Below are 16,583 nucleotides of genomic sequence, written 5' to 3' on the forward strand. Positions count from 1 at the left end.
TGGTCAGTGCAAAGAAGTAGAGGAAAACAATAGAATGGGAAAGACTAGAGATCTCTTCAAGAAAATCAGAGATACCAAGGGAACATTTCATGCAAAGATGGGCTCAGTAAAGGACAGAAATGGTATGGACCTAACAGAAGCAGAAGATATTAAGAAGAGGTGGCAAGAATACACAGAAGACGGGATGGGGAATACATGTAACTCCATGGCTGATTCATGTCAATGTATGACAAAACCCACTGCAATGTTGCAAAGTAATTAGCCTCCAACTAATAAAAATAATTGAAAAAAAAAAAAAAAGAATACACAGAAGAACTGTATGAAAAAGATCTTCAAAAAGACCCAGATAACCACAGTGGTGTGATCACTCACCTAGAGTCAGACATCCTGGAATGTGAAGTCAAGTGGGCCTTAGGAACAATCACTATGAACAAAGCTAGTGGAGGTGATGGAATTCCAGTTAAGCTATTTCAAATCCTACAAGATGATGCTGTGAAAGTGCTGCACTCAATATGTCAGCAAATTTGGAAAACTCAGCAGTGGCCACAGGACTGGAAAATGTCAGTTTTCATTCCAATCTCAAAGAGAGGCAATGCCAAAGAATGCTCAAAGTACTGCACAATTGCACTCATCTCACATGCTAGTAAAATAATGCTCAAAATTCTCCAGTCCAGGCTTCAGCAATATGTGAACCGTGTTCTTCCAGATGTTCAAGCTGGTTTTAGAAAAGGCAGAGGAACCAGAGATCAAATTGCCAACATCCACTGGATCATCAAAAAAGCAAGAGAGTTCCAGAAAAACATCTATTTCTTCTTTATTGACTATGCCAAAGCCTTTGACTGTGTGGATCACAATAAACTGTGGAAAATTCTGAAAGAGATGGGAATATCAGACCACCTGCCTCTTGAGAAAGCTGTATGTAGGTCAGGAAGCAACAGTTAGAACTGGACATGGAACAACAGACTGGTTCCAAATAGGAAAAGGAGTACGTCAAGGCTGTATATTGTCACCCTGCTTATTTAACTTATATGCAGAGTACATCATGAGAAACGCTGGGCTGGAGGAAGCACAAGCTGGAATCACGATTGCCAGGAGAAATATCAATAACCTCAGATATGCAGATTACACCACCCTTATGGCAGAATATGAAGAAGAACTTAAGAGCCTCCTGATGAAAGTGAAAGAGGAGAGTGAAAAAGTTGGCTTAAAGCTCCAACATTCAGAAAACTAAGATCTTGGTGTCCTGTCCCATCAATTCATGGCAAATAGATAGGGAAACAGTGGAAACAGTGGCTGACTTTTATTTTGGGGGGCTCCAAAATCACTGAAGATGGTGACTGCAGCCATGAAATTAAAAGATGCTTGCTTCTTGGAAGGAAAGTTATGACCAACCTAGATAGCATATTTAAAAGCAGAGACATTACTTTGTCAACAAGGGTCCATCTAGTGAAGACTATGGTTTTTCCAGTAGTCATGTATGGATGTGAGAGTTGGACTATAAAGAAAGCTGAGCACCGAAGAACTGATGCTTTTGAACTGTGGTGTTGGAGAAGACTCTTGAGAGTCCCTTGGACTGCAAGGAGATCCAACCAGTCCATCCTAAAGGAGATCAGTCCTGGGTGTTCATTGGAAGGACTGATGCTGAAGCTGAAACTCCAATACTTTGGCCACCTGATGTGAAGAGCTGACTCATTTGAAAAGACACTGATACTGGGAAAGATTGAGGGCAGGAAGAGAAGGGGATGACAGAAGATGAGATGGTTGGATGGCCTCGTCAACTCAATGGACATGAGTTTGGGTGAACTCCGGGAGTTGGTGAGGGACAGGGAGTCCTGGCGTGCTGCAGTTCATGGGGTGGCAAAGAGTTGGACACGACTGAGTGAATGAACTGAACTGAATAATATTTTATTAATAGCTTTTATTTTTAAATTTAAGCATCATTGCTTTCTGTGAAATATTTATTATTGTTAGTGGCGCAAATTTGTTTTGGACAAATGCATTATTCAGTAAATGTGTACTGAGTACATACTATATGGCAGGTGTTGGTTTATGCACTAGAGAGATGGAAATACTATAACAAACAGTCTCTGTGGTCTAGTGGAGGAGATACATGAATAAACCCCGTATGGCAAATGCTGAGACACAGCATGCAAAGGATGCCATGGGAGCACACAGAGCATGAAGAGGGAGGAGGAACTCCTCCAACATTTCCTAGGTGAGTATAAGGACATAGCAACTATATCTTAAAGGAGGACGAAGGAGTCTGGAGTGTGAAGTAAGGAAGAGAGAGCAGACATGGTAGAGAGAAACTTTCAGGCAATGATAAAATTTTGTGCCAGGAAGACCTTGTAAGCCTGCATAGTATGTTTCAAGAACTCTTGGTTTTCTGTTACGAAACATAAAGTGTTTGTGTGTGTGATGTGTACATTAAGGTGGTGGAGGTATTTGGTAGAAACAGCGCTGAAAGACTAGAGTTAGTTTTTGGATGACAAAAACACAAGCAAACCCATAGGCTACGTGAAAGAACTCGAGCTTGGTCTGTGGGTAACAAGAGCCTGCTGAAAATGTATAAGCAGGGGGATAATGTGTGATCATACTGGCAGTTTCGAAACCTGAGGGTAAGTGGATGAAAGGGACAGGTGAGTTTAAGAATCCTTTTGACCTTGCTCTTGTTCTTGGTATAACAATAGCATTGCTTTCTAAAGGAAAGGAAAAATGTGAATGACAGTTTTCAAATCTTCACGTTTTACTGAGGTTTATAGAATTAATTGAGTCTCTAAGAAACTTTAGGGCTTCTCTAATGGACCAGTGGTAAAGAATCCACTTGCCAATGCAGCAGAACCTGGCTCAATCCCTGGGTAGGGAAGATCCCTACAGAAGGAAATAGCAACCCACTCCAGTATTCTTACCTGGGAAATCCCATGTGCAGAGGAGCCTGACAGGCTACAGTCCATGGGATCACAAAAGAGTTGGACACAATTTAGTGACCAGAAAAAAAAAAAAAACAAAGAAAATTTAAAACTGTAGCTTTTTTTTTAAAAAAAAATCAGACTATCTTATCACTAAGTCAACATGTTATAAACTTTTTGTCTTTTATGCTATCATTTATTTATTTGTCTATCTGCTTGTTTATCTTTAATTAAACCTTCATCTGATTTCCCTACCAGATTGTAAGAAACATGAAAGAAGTTCTGTGTCTATCTTATTTCTCATCCTGGCAAATCAGCATAGCATCTGACATTTACAGAAGAATAACAAATACTACTTAAGGTGATTGGAACTGACTTGAAGTTTGGATCCCTAAATTTATATTGAGATGTATTCTCAGGTCACCTTCAAAAAAAGCAGAATTAAGCCTTATATTGTTTTGTCCTATGTGGTTCATACAAGTTATACTCACAGTGGTTGAAAGGCTTTTTACCTAGATATCTTTAAAAAAAAAAAAAATCTAGTAACAAACACTAGTATGGGTAAGCAATTATTCACCTCCTTGGAAGTAAGACGTATTGACCTCTCCAGTTTTACTGAGGTTCTTCAAAGGGTATATGGTTCCTAGTCCCCATGCTGGGAGACAAAAGTGTCACTGATTTATATGCTAAGCAGTGTTCCATCAGGCAATGGGATATTTTAGGGCAACAAGCCAGGGGTGAGAGAGCCAAGGAAAACTTGGAGACACAAATTAAGGGTAGAGAATAAATATACTGATTACAGGATGTTCCCAGAAGTTGGTGGTCAAACAACCAGGGAATATTGCATTAGAAATGAAAATTAGGTAATTAGTCATTTTTTTTCTGTCTCTCCCTACAAACCCACTCTCACTATGTACACTTCACTGATAAGCTGTAATTTCCCCTAATGTATTTGCTTAAGTCCTTCTTCACCTCCAATGAATACCATCAAAACTGTATGAGATGAGCCTCCTCCAGCCAAGTTCTCTCACTTCTGATCAAGAGGCTGTGAAATGTGAAGCATCTACAATGTGTCAAGTATTGCTCCATTCAGAAAGAGACACAACATCCTGTCTTCCAAGAGTTCCTATTTTTGTTGGGGAAATAGACAATTATATCAGTCATGAAAATGAAAACGTTAGTTGTTCAGTCGTGTCCGACTTTTTGTGACCGCAATGGATTCTAGCCCACCAAGCTCATCCGTTCATGGAATCTTCCAGGCAAGAATACTGGAGTGGGTAACCGTGCCCTTCTCCAGGGGACCTTCCCGATCCAGGGATCGGACCCGGGGATCAAATCCAGGTCTCCTGAATTGCAGGCAGATTCTTTACTGTCTGAGCCACCGGGGAAGCCATACAGTATCAAATGAAGTGTGGTACATGTTTTTATAAGATGATGGAATAAAGGGCAACATCTGCACTTCATGTGTTGTTTAGTCGCTAATGAAATGTGCACTTCATGTGGTGTTTAGTCGCTAAGTAGTGTCTGACTCTTTGCAACCCCACGGACTGTAGCCCCTCCAAGCTCCTCTGTCCATGGGATTTCCCAGACAAGAATACTAGAGTGGGTTGCTATTTCCTTCTCCAGGGAATCTTCCTTCCTTAGGGATCGAACCCTCAGCTCCTGCATTGTCACGATTTCTTTACTGCTAAGCCACCAGGGAAGCACTTCATTTGAAGGTTATACAAAAGCAAAAGTGAGTATGAGTGGGAATTAGCCAGGATGAAGATGGAAGGGGAGATGCTTGACCCAGAGCATTTAGTGGGTTTGAAATGCAAAGAGAGGAGACTTCCCTGGTAGTCCAGTGGTTAAGAATTTTCCTTCCACAGCTGGGGGTTCAATCCCTGGTTGGGGAGCTAATATTCCATATGCTTCATGGCCAAAAAACCAAAACATAAAATAGAAGCAATATTGACAAATTAAATAAAGACTTTAGAGACAGTCCATAATAACAACAACAACAAAATCTTACCAAAGAAAGAACTACAAAGATAAACAGATAGCATGGCAACTCATAGAACAAGTTGAGAAATCAGGTACAACAGGTATTAAACTCCTACCCTATTCCCTCTCTTTTTAGTATCTCACAAAACTTTATTTCTCCTTTTCTGTTTTTTTTTTTAAATTAATTTTTATTGTAGTGGGTTTTGTCATACATTGACATGAATCAGCCATGGATTTACATGTATTCCCCATCCCGATCCCCCCCTCCCACCTCCCGCTCTACTCGATCCCTCTGGGTCTTCCCAGTGCACCAGGCCGGAGCACTTGTCTTATGCATCCAACCTGAGCTGGTGATCTGTTTCACCATAGATAATATACATGTTTCGATGCTGTTCTCTTGAAACATCCCACCCTCACCTTCTCCCACAGAGTCCAAAAGTCTGTTCTGTACATCTGTGTCTCTTTTTCTGTTTTGCATATAGGATTATCATTACCATCTTCCTAAATTCCATATATGTGTGTTAGTATGCTGTAATGTTCTTTATCTTTCTGGCTTACTTCACTCTGTATAATGAGCTCCAGTTTCATCCATCTCATTAGAACTGATTCAAATGAATTCTTTTTAATGGCTGAGTAATATTCCGTGGTGTATATGTACCACAGCTTCCTTATCCATTCGTCTGCTGATGGGCATCTAGGTTGCTTCCATGTCCTGGCTATTATAAACAGTGCTGCGATGCACATTGGGGTGCACGTGTCTCTTTCAGATCTGGTTTCCTCGGTGTGTATGCCCAGAAGTGGTATTGCTGGGTCACAGATTTTCAATCAATTTGTTTCTAACCATTTTGTTTTTGACAGAGTTACCTGCATCTGGTGTTCTCCTGCCACTCTGATCTTTGGTTACACCTCACTTTCCCTGACATCCCCCTACCTGTAGGATTTAACTGCAGAATCTGCCTTTGGTCTTCTCATGTTCTTGCTCTGCCCCACCTCTGTGGGCTCTCTCTTCAATTCTGTGATTCCAGGGAGCAGAGGGTGTCAAATCACAAGTCTCTATCACTAGATCTGAGCATTTCCAAGCACAGCATATAAGCTGCCTCCTGGGTACATCCAACAAGGTGCACTATATGCACTTGAACTCTAAAAGAAATTTATTTTAACCCCCTGTCCAAAATAAAATCTTCCCTCCTTCCTGTAATCTTACTTCATATTAGTAACATAATTATTTAAATAGCCTCTAATCTAGAAACCTCTGGGCTATTCTCAAATCCTCTCTGTCTCACTACCACCACATCACTCACTAAAATATTTTCTAGATAATCCAGCCTAGTTTTTCTGTTACTAATAAATTAGACTTGGTCTTATTCCTACTTGTATTTCTGTAATAACTTTCTAAAATGAACTCCCACCCACCAGGGATTATTCTAACTGCTTCTAGAATGATCTATCTCACCTGCAAAATAACAATGCCAAGACTGACAACAATGAACTTGGTCTCGTTTCTCAGGCAACATTAAGTAAAACTGTCTCACCAAGCGTTTCTTTACAGTGTTCTTTCAGGCCCTGATTACAGCAAAGAAAATCAGAATATTTGATGGTTGTATGACTTTATGCTTCTGTGACAGTTGATAATCATCTTTTTTTAAGAGAAAGGATGAAGATGAAAATATCTCAGGGGTAACACCTTCACAGGTAAAAATATGTTGCCAAAGTTTAGAAAGATTATTTTGTTTTCTAATTATTTTAGGACTCTCCAAACCAGACTTATCTTCCATTTCTGGGCTAAGCTCTCCTTTTTTACTTTTAGTTTCAGTGAGGTAGACATAGAAAAGAGATACACACCAGTCAAGATTTTTGAAGATGTTTGTTTGTTTTTACTCCTCACCCATTTTTCTTTTCCTCTGTCCAAGACAATGCTCAACTGCATGGCTCTGCTACCTGCAGTGCTTTAGTTTTCTGGTCAAAAGTGGGATGACTTTAACCATCAGCAGGGCCTCTGAACTAGAGAGGGGTGGGTGCTTGGTCCCCAGCCCTGCTGCAGGGACATGATCGGACAATCCCTGCAAGGAGCCTCTGTGAAGCCCCTGGAGGCAGAAGTCACAAGCCTGCATGACCTCCCACCACACTTCTCTGGTTTCAGTTTAGCAGAGTTGTGGCATCCCTGTAGTGGTTTCTCTGGGAGCAAGTTGCTCTCCATTCACTGATACAAATATTTAAAAAAAAAAACATCATGCATGATCTTGCATCAGGAAAGCCTCTTATAGGAGCTTTTCCCAAATAGTACATGGTTTCTTTCCTTGCGGTAATATATATACAATTTGTCTCTTATGCAAGACGGCATAAATTTTGGTGTAACGTTCTTTATAGTCATTGTTTAATTCCATTCCTGCCCCCCACCCCCCACCCTCTGCTAAAGAAAGAAAACAGTTTCTATTTGCATAAATAATCAGGAATTATTTACCAAGATTCAGGCTTGATATCAATATCTTTTATTTTATAGAGTGATATATATGTTCCATTTTTCAACCAGGATTTAAATCTTCTTTGTGAGATAAAGTTATTAATTTAATGTAATGAACATATTTGGGCTTCCCTGGTGGCTCAGTGGTAAAGAATTGGCCTGCCAATGCAGGAAACTCAGATTTGATTCCTGGGTTGGAAAGATCCCAAATGGCAACCCACTGCAGTGTTCTTGCCTAGGACATCCTATGGACGGAGGAGCCTGGAAGGCTATAGTCCATGGTGCGGCAAAAGAGTTGTACATGACTTAGCAACTAAACAACAACAACAAACTTATTTAAAGAAAAATGTTAAATAAGTAATACCATGAGTGATACATTGATTTAGCAAAAATTTTCAAGATGGTAGATGAAAAAATCTAAAATATAGAAAACACTGACTTAGAGGAGAAAGTATAGCTTTTGTTAGCTTTGGCATCTTTAACTTTTAATCTCAGTTCCAGATAGAACATAAGCAATCATCAAGTTTTATTTATTAGTTATTATTCTGCAGTTTCTCTACTAGATACTTTGTTTTCTGTGCTATTTGTTTTCCTAGTTCCTACAGAAAAAGAGTACACACTTGGCTTCAACTTATTTTTCAATTCTTATGCTCTAACAAAGAATCCAGTTTAGGCATAGATTTGCTATTTTTTGAGTATGTCCTGTGTCTGTCCACACTGACACATTATTTGCTAGGACTTGCCAGGTGTGCTGATGACCCATCATCAACACAGCATCACTACATCACTTCCTATTTAATGAAGAAGTGAAACCAGGAAATACCTTTCTCAGACATGTCACCTCAATATCAACATTATAAAAACAATGGCTATTTTATTATACTCCTGAATTTTATGAGTCAGGAATTTGGACAAAGCACTGAAAGTATTACTTATCTCAACACAATTATTAGAGCCCTGTATGGGAAGATTTAAACGTCTGAACAATCTGGAAATTTTCTTACTCAAATGTCTGGTGTCAGCTGGGACACATTCCATATGTCTTAAGTTTTCTTATGGCATGCCTGTTGGGTTCTGAGAGAGAACAACCCAAAAGTTAGAGTCAAGAGACAACATTCCAAGAGAACTGGGAGGAAGTTTGTGGCCTTTTATGACTTACCTTCAGAAGTTACATGATGTCACCTTTACTGTGCTCTTTTATTTAAGCAAAACTATAAGTCAAATCTGTCTAGATACAAGATGCAGAGGCAATGACCACATATCTTGATGAGGGATCAAAGATTTTTGAGCCATATTTTAAAGTTGCTACACACATATGTCAAAGGCCAGAGAAAGTCTATGGTTTTTAAAAGAAGAATAATAGATTGTCTATTTCCTTAAGATGCTTTCTTTGGTTGTTTGTTATCATGCAACAGCATTTTAAAAGAGTTCAGCTCTTACTGACACTGGCAAATTTTAGACTTAAACTAAGTGAACGGCAATTATGCAGAATAATACCCTCTTGGACACAGTGAATTCAAATTTGAAGAATTAATAGCAGCTCCTTCAGATTCAGAGTCAACTATGGGTGGTGTAATCAGAAAGAGGGAGGCCATCTTCCCACTGTTTGCCTGGAGAGAGGAGCCTCTGCTAGTCGAGGGGTAATGTCTATGTCAGATCTTATCCTTTATTGTCTTGATGGTGTTATTGGACTCTAACTCCAGCCTGCTAGTCTTTACAATCTAGACTTTTGAGTGGTTCAATGCACTAACATATTGTAATAATTTTTTCCCTTTTCTGTAGTTCTTGTAAACTTTTCTTACTGCATGGATCTCATTGTATATTGCATTCTTATTTTTTACATTAGCATTTATTTCTTATTAGCACTTTAGGAGAATTTTGTACTTTTAATAATCACTTACAGTGTCTTGTGACTATAATTTTCATCACATTAATTGAGTTGGATTTTCTCTGTGTATAATAAGAATTTTAAATGTTCACTGTTTCATGGAAATATTCAGTTCAGTTCAGTTGCTCAGTCATGTCTGACTCTTTGCAACCCCATGAACTGTAGCACGCCAGGCTTCCCTGTCCATCACCAACTCCCGGAGTCCACCCAAACCCATGTTCATTGAGTCAATGATGCCATCCAACCATCTCATCCTCTGTCGTCCCCTTCTCCCCTTGCCCTCAATCTTTCCCAGCATCAGGGTCTTTTCCAATGAGTCAGCTCTTCACATCAGGTGGCCAAAGTATTGGAGTTTCAGCTTCAACATCAGTCCTTCCAATGAACACCCAGGACTAATCTCCTTTAGGATGGACTGGTTGGATCACCTTGCAGTCCAAGGGACTCTCAAGAGTCTTGTCCAACACCACAGTTCAAAAGCATCAATTCTTCAGTGCTCAGCTTTCTTTATAGCTCAACTCTCACATCCATACATGACTACTGGAAAAACCATAGTCTTGACTAGAAGGACCTTTGTTGACAAAGTAATGTCTCTGCCTTTTAATATGCTGTCTAGGTTGGTCATAACCTTCCTTCCGAGGAGTAAGTGTCTTTTAATTTAATGGTTGCAGTCACCATCTGCAGTGACTCTGGAGCCCAGAAAAATAAAGTCAGTCACTGTTTCCACTGTTTCCTCATCTATCTGCCATGAAGGGATGGGACTGGATGCCATGATCTTAGTTTTCTGAATGTTGAGCTTTAAGCCAACTTTTTCACTCTCCTCTTTCACTTTCATCAGGAGGCTCTTTAGTTCTTCACTTTCTGCCATAAGGGTGGTGTAATCTGCATATCTGAGGTTATTGATATTTATCCTGGCAATCTTGATTCCAGCTTGTGCTTCCTCCAGCCCAGCGTTTCTCATGATGTACTCTGCATATAAGTTAAATAAGCAGGGTGACAATATACAGCCTTGACATACTCCTTTTCCTATTTGGAACCAGTCTGTTGTTCCATGTCCAGTTCTAACTGTTGCTTCCTGACCTGTATACAGGTTTCTCAAGAGGCAGGTCAGGTGATCTGGTATTCCCATCTCTTGAAGAATTTTCCACAGTTTATTGTGATCCACACAGTCAAAGGCTTTGGCATAGTCAATAAAACAGAAATAGATGTTTTTCTGGAACTCTTGCTTTTTCGATGATCCAGCAGATGTTGGCAATTTGATCTCTGGTTCCTCTGCCTTTTCTAAAACAAGCTTGAACTGGTTTCATGGGAATGGCTTCACACCAAATGGTTTATAGAATATTGATCAGTATTAAACTCTTCAGTTACAGTTAGTCTCAGAGAAATGATACAGTTTCTTGCAAATTCATTTCTTCAACAAGACATATTAAGCCCTTGTACTTCACTGTGCTGTCCACAGAGATGAACCACAAGCTTGGCAAACATGAATTCCATCCTCCAGGAACATATGATATAGAGGGAGATACAAGTAAGAAACCTGCATTACCTTATAATGCTGAATTGGTAAAGTTCAGGGTGCAATGGGAACAACTAGTTGGCAGCTAGTCTGACCACAGAGAAGAAGAAACATGCCTAGGGGTAAATGTCATGTACACTAAGCCACATATGATAGGAGCCGTCGATGTGAAGTGTGGACTCAGATAGGACAAAGTCCAGAAAGAATAACTTTTATCATGAGTGACATGGAGCTGGGAGAGTTCAGGAAACTATTGAATTCAGTAAGAAAGAGGGCAATGGAAATGAGACAGCAAGGGGAGGAATAAGGTTTGAGGGAAATGGTGTAGATTTCTAAGGTTTGCTAGTCTTTTATTTTGAGGGAAATGAAGAATCTTTGATGAACTTTAAGCAGTGAACTGTCAGAATCAAAATTATGCTTAGGAACATGAAACAAATAATGATAAATGAGCCTGGAGAATCACCACAATGAGTTGGCGCTGGAAGCAGTGAGGTTAGAAGAGAACAACCATGGGAATGTAGAATGAAGAGAGGCGAGTTCCCCTAAGAGAATCCAGGAGAACTGCAACCTTTAAGAACTCTTTGCAATAAAGTTTAAACTGACAAGTACCCCTCAAAGTAGAAGAAAGTTGAGGAGTGTGAAGGGTTGGGAAAAACTGAGGAAAGATAATATTTTAACTACATGGATTTAGTTAATAGTGTCAGATGTTACTAAAAATAATGAACTAGAACAAGTTTAATGGCTTCCCTAGTGGCTCAGATGGTAAAAAATCCCCCTGCAATGCAGGAGACCCAGGTTCAATCCCTGGATCTGAAAGATCCCCTGGAGAAGGGCATGGCAACCCACTCCAGTATTCCTGCTGGAGAATTCCATGGACAGAGGAGCTTGGCGGGTGATGGTCGATGGGATCACAAAGAATCAGATGTGACTAAGTGACTTTTCACTTCACTCATAGAACAAGTTTAAGTAATGTAAGTATTTCAAAGTGACTACTGGATGGGAAGGAACCACTAGCAGTGAGGTTAAGAAAAGAACAAAAAGAAAATGCACTGAATTCCAGTTCCTTAGAAGGAAGGAAAGCACTGTACCCAAGTGGAATGGGAGGGGAAATAGCATCCCTTAGCAGGAGGAGATTGTTTTCTCTGGGAGAGGAGAAGATGTGGGTACAAATAGCAAATTGGAATATAGAACAAAGTGGGAGAAGAATAAATCCTCGCTCTGTTCTGTTTTTTTAAAATACTATTATGATGGTTACTTTTGTATAAAGTTTGGTGTGTGTAATAAGTGACTTATGGTGCTTTCTAATTTAAATATTCAATGAAAAAACTTGTTAATAGACTAGAAAAAATTGTTAGAATAGGTGAGAGTAAAAGTCTAAGAACAGTGGTGGTGTTGCTGTTTAGTTGTCAAGTCGTGTCAGACTCTTTGCAACCCCACAGACTGTCACCCACCAGGTTTCTCTGTCTGGGATTTCCCAGGTAAGAATACTGGAATTGGTTGCCATTTCCTTCTCCAGCATTTCCTTCAGAAGAGTAGAAGAGTTTAAATTACTTAATTGGTCTTTAGATGAGGTTAACAATGCCATAATGAAGTTAATACAAAGACAAAATGAAATGAAACCAGCCCTACACTCATCATAAGAGAAAAACATGTAAATAAGACCATAATTCTGGGTGAACTAGTAAATGATGAAAAGATTTAGTTCAACATTAACAAAAAAAGGTAAGGTTATATTTTAGAATATTGAGAGTAGTCAGTTTCTTCTTATCAAATATATATCATTCATCTCCTACCTGCCAGTAACAGCCCAATAAGGAAGGGTAAAATATTAGGAAATAGAGAATGTGAGAATTTATTATGTAGCTCCCACTGAAACCGTGACTATGTAATAGCATTTTCACCACATCCTTGTCTAGGTAATATAAATTGTTAGAGCTGGTTTAAATGATGGGATGTTTTATTTATTAAGCCATAAACCAAAAGAAATTGTGCTACAAGAACAGAAAGATACACACACACATATGCACACACAAAATAACCTAGACTGCCTTAAAGATAGTCAAGTAAACACATGGCCGCATACAGGCAATTTGACTTACATAAAATAAAGGTAAGAGAGCCTCTGTTTATCCTTTATATATGTATCTAGATATATATAGATGTAGATAGAAGACAGTGTGCATGGACTTTATAGTGTAAATTTGTATAATCAAAGTTTCTCTTGTAAAACCAGCCTTTTGTAAATATTTTATTTGATCTATCTATATATATAACTATTGTATAAAAGAGAGGCCAATGTGAAATATACTGTAAAGATATTGTAAAGTATCAGAGAGTAAATTGGCTTGTTCTGTAATCCTGGTAAAGTGCACACAGGAGAGATGATATGGAAGTGTTTAGAAAGGTGAATGATAATGGGAGGGTCTTGGCAGTTTGCTCTGGAAAGCAGTGATTCCAAATTCATCTAAATGAATCATTCATCTAAATGATGAAAAGGTTCATCTAAATAGTGATTACAGAATCATCTAAAGGGAAGATTCAGATACTCTCTAGCATAAAAAATAAAAGTAAGTAATCAAAAGTTGAATTTTTTTCCCTGGCAAGGTAGGTAGTTTCACTGAGTCCTTCCTGGAATAATTATAAATCTTTAACTAGATAAACTTGAATCATGATATTCAACTGAAGAAAATTAAAAGTATAATCTTGGCAACCAGTAATGAGAAGGTATAATGCAGGAGTTTAGCTAGTTTTAGAAATCGGATCAAAACTCAGGATCCGAATGAAAAAAACAAAAAACAAACAACAAACAACAATCACCTTAAAATTAGAACTTGATACATGTATAAGTATAAATATGCATTTTATACATATACAAACACTTCTAGAAAAGTTGATCATGTCTTTTAATTCTTTAGAGATATTGTATATATACTAGTGCACTTAAAATATAATTTTTATCTTTGATTTATAAATCCTCCCCACAAAATTCATTCAAGTGAAATAAACCAAATAATGCAGGCAATCTTGGAATTTTATTTAGCAAATAACACAAATCAGTAATGGATCTTGTCAAGTTTTATGGTGTAACTTTCCTAACAATTTCTCCTACACTTAAAACTTCTCAAGAACAGAAGTTTTCTTCAACATTAGCCTGGCTGTGCTACCAGTGGTCTTTTGCACAGGAAGAGAGAATAAGTAAGAGGAAGATTGTTAGGAGTGCCAACCTTATAATCAAATGTGAACTTGAAAACTCAGAAATAAGCCTTTTTCTTGGGAAATACTAACCACTCTACTTGACTGGGCTAACATCTGGAAAGAAGACTTCAGATAACAAGCTAGACTAGAGGAGGATCTGCTCAGCTCATGTCAAGGTGGTAGGTGATGCCATTGGGAGCTTCCGCTTAGCTGAATGCATGTTCTTTGCTTTATAAACCAGGTCAGGTATATTGTTTCAATTTAAAATTAGAAGGAGCACTGAAGACACAGAAATTTTCTGGGAGAAGGCTGAGAAATATATAGCAAGTAGGCATATTCCTGATGAATTTCGCAGTACCTTTGGAGGTGGTGCCTCGACGTCCATTAACAATAGCCACACAATGATACACAGACTTGGATGTTTTAAAATCTACTGTCATACCAATCTTAATGTTGCTTGCTGTTTTGAGAATGTAAAATTGTTGTGGTCTGGGAGACATAAGTACTGTTATATGTATTGATGCTCTGTTTTAGCAGGTGTTAAACACTGAATAATGTAATATGAGATGTACAATACATTGAAGAACATTGCATGCTCCTTTTTCACCTTTCCAGTCTACAGTGTGCAATGGTTTATTCCTAATTATTTGAATGCAAGCCTTGGTTAGTCAAAATTCTTTCTTCTAAGTTTCTTTTATGCTAAATTTACCATGTACTTTCCATTTAAATAATTTTTCTTCTATCTGAGCCTGAAAATATGAATATTTTTCTTATGTGTGAGAAGTTATTACCCTGTAGACTAATTAGGTTGGCCATCTTTAGCTTTCCAAAATGAATTTAGAAAAAAAGAGAACCCATAATGACAAATGCAAATTTGGAAAGGGTTCAACTTAAAGTGAAAGGTCTTATGGAAATGGACATCATTAAAGGGAAGCATTGCTTAGAAATAGATTCTCATGTAAGTCTTTCTTTGTGGTAGTGGTACTTGTACACATTCTATAATAACATCTCTTTCTCTTTTCCTGTAACATTCATTATGTTTTTAAAAAAAGTATTCCCTAGTCTCTAAACTCATTTGTTAAGAATAACACATTAATTTTCCAGTCTTGTATTAACTCTTAACGATTCCATTGCTCAACAGCCGAAGGTTTGTTAGGTTTGAGAAGTTTTGGGAGTTTGTGGTCCTTTCTTAATGTTTTTATGGTAATATATGTAGCATTCCATGTAACATGAATATGCTGAAGATGGCAAATTTGTTTTAAAAATTAGAGTGGAGGTACAAAATTGAGAAAACTGGTAGAATAATTTTTTAAATAAAAGTATGAGCTACTATGGGCTTCCCAGATGGTGCAGTGGTAAAGAATCCACCTGGCAAATGCAGGAGATGCAAGAGACGTGGGCTCGATCCCTGGGTCAGGAAGACCTCCTGTAGGAGGAAATGACAACCCTCTCCAGTATTCTTGCTTGGAAAATCCCATGAACGGAGGTTACAGTCCATGGGGTCACAAAGAGTCGGGCGTGACTGAGCACACACACACACGAGGTCAATAAACATGGAGCGCACAAGCATACGAGGATCAATGAAATAGTAATAGTGATAATAATACTATTTACTTGAACGTTTGTCAACAGAATTTGTTAAGCATTTTTTAAAGAAATATATGGGAATGTAAGTCAGGATGATTTCTTTGATCTGAAATTGAGCAAAGATGCTCTAACATCTTGCCTCAGTGTTGATAACAGCAGGGCTGACTACATGCTGGATAAAACTATTTTACTATTTTCCCACAGACGGCTTTCAGCAGGGCATTATCAAAGCTAACTCAACACTGTGTGGTCAAGCTTTAAACACATCATTGCAACATGACAAAATTCTTTCATAAATGTCAAATGTATCATAGTTTAACCACTTATCAAGTGGCCTTCTGTTGTATATTGCAACACTAATCATACCAAACAGAGGGAAGAATTCATCACTAGACCTGTCCTTTATTTGTCAATTGAAATACTTGGCTTGATTTAATTAGTCTCAGTTGCTTTTGATGGAAGGCTAGGGAGGTTGAGAGAAGTTGCCTGGTGCATTATTAATTCTCTACATCTTTATTGTAGTGCCAACACTTATTCATCCCATTTTGAATTCTCCATATCCCCTTTCTGGCAGTGACAGCTGTTATGGCCACTTTCTTTTTCTTTCTTGACGAAAAGGGCAGCCCACGGCTGCTGTTGTTTTCTAAGGCTGAGTAAAGGATCCATTTGTAGAGGCAGTCTAACTGCTGAGAAAGTCTCTCTCTCCTTTGTCATCACATGTCTCTCATTCAGAAAGTCATCACATTCTGCTTGCTCAAGGACCTGAGACTTTAAGATTGTTCTTTGACTTGACAACCTAAAATCCCTTTCTGCCTTCCTGGGTGACAGCAATGACCCATTTCTGAAGCCAAGACATCAACGACTGCCTGACTAATTCAATCACAGATTGTCACATTTGGGCAACAGTGTTTTCCTCCCAGAATTTTGGAGATGTGAGTGCCTACTTATGTTCTGCTTTATTGCATCCCCACGGATATTCATGACGTGTTTGTCTGTACAGATTTAAACAGCCTTTAAAAGATTGCTTTCAGGTAGCCAAGATGGATC

This window comes from Cervus elaphus, chromosome 20 (assembly GCF_910594005.1).
Source record: "Cervus elaphus chromosome 20, mCerEla1.1, whole genome shotgun sequence".
Classification (NCBI taxonomy): domain Eukaryota; kingdom Metazoa; phylum Chordata; class Mammalia; order Artiodactyla; family Cervidae; genus Cervus; species Cervus elaphus.